The sequence below is a fragment of the Bactrocera latifrons genome, unplaced genomic scaffold (assembly GCF_001853355.1).
Source record: "Bactrocera latifrons isolate USDA-ARS-PBARC rearing strain unplaced genomic scaffold, ASM185335v1 scaffold_656, whole genome shotgun sequence".
In the NCBI taxonomy this organism is placed as follows: Eukaryota; Metazoa; Arthropoda; class Insecta; order Diptera; family Tephritidae; genus Bactrocera; species Bactrocera latifrons.
Genome location: NW_017537330.1, coordinates 28883 through 30216, shown reverse-complemented (window position 1 = coordinate 30216; position 1334 = coordinate 28883).

Here is a 1334-nt window from a genome sequence, read left to right as displayed (position 1 = left end):
TATAATTCAGTATAAGCATGCATATGTCACTCAGAGTATGCTTTTTTACATTCTCTGTGTGACTTTGTATATTTTGTATATTTTTCTACAAAGCTATTCTCTTTATTTATTCTCAGCCATTTTACGTATATTTCTGCCATGCACGTTCTCAATTCTGATAAATAGCAGCGAGGACGGCGAATTCCTTACCCAAATTCTATCGGCTCTGTTAGCCGACAAATCGAACATCATACAGAATTCAATTTGCACCTTCTCTATACTTTACGTTCTCTGATCCACTCAACTGTCGAAAGTTCGTTAGGTAAGCGGTTCTCACATTTCCAGTGATAGGAGAGTTGGGGATTTATTTATCTCTGTTTCATATAGACCAATCACCAGGAATAAAGGGATGTTAAACTTATTCCAGTGTGAGAGCGCCTCAAAATTAGCGTTTTTTATGACATTTTCCATTATGGCCAGATCAGAAAAAAAGCTATTTTTTGGGCATTTTAAATAAAACAACCAACATTTAGTACGAATAAAAATTATTATATAGTGGTTATTTATTATATGGAGAAACTATTTAATTTTTTTAAGGTATATTAGAACAACCGACTTTTGACCTTTCAATACCCAATAAAAGGATTTAAGGTTGTTAGCTCTCAATCATTGAATGTTTTTAATCATTTTCCATTGAAAATAATACTGTGATGCTTCAAATTACAAAACCTTTCATCAAATAACTTTAAATTTCACAAATTTATTTAATTTTCATTGTTTTACATTTTTTACAAGTGGTATTGAACGATACAGCAAATCCCTCTGCTTGCGTATTTTTTCGCTAAGATTTCAATCTGGCCATCGCTCGTTTCCAATTGTTAAACGTCAAAACCTCCTGAACTCGATCAACTGTCAAAGTTTAKGTGGTTTTGACGTTTAGCAATTGTTCTCTCACTTCCAGTGAGAGAGGAGTTAAACATATCATTATCTCTGCCAATCACTGTGACTAACAATTCTCAAATTTATCGTTTTTGATTTTTGATAACATTAACCTTACGGGACATCTCGACAGAATAAATTTTATGTATTGCCGTGCCTATTGCCTGTTGAGACACGGCAATTTGCTGTTGTTATGGAATTAGCTGTCACTTCAGCAAATTGTCAGATCAGTTTTCCTTTCTATGAAAATTTCGAAGAGGCAACACATCCCATTTACATATATAATAATAATAATATTAAACTTAATATATTCATATTAAACTTAGTAAATTTAGATACTTATTAAACTTAGTAAAGCGAGCATAAATATAGTTGTGTTAAATAAAAATTACTATTTAGCTTAATATTGTAAAATT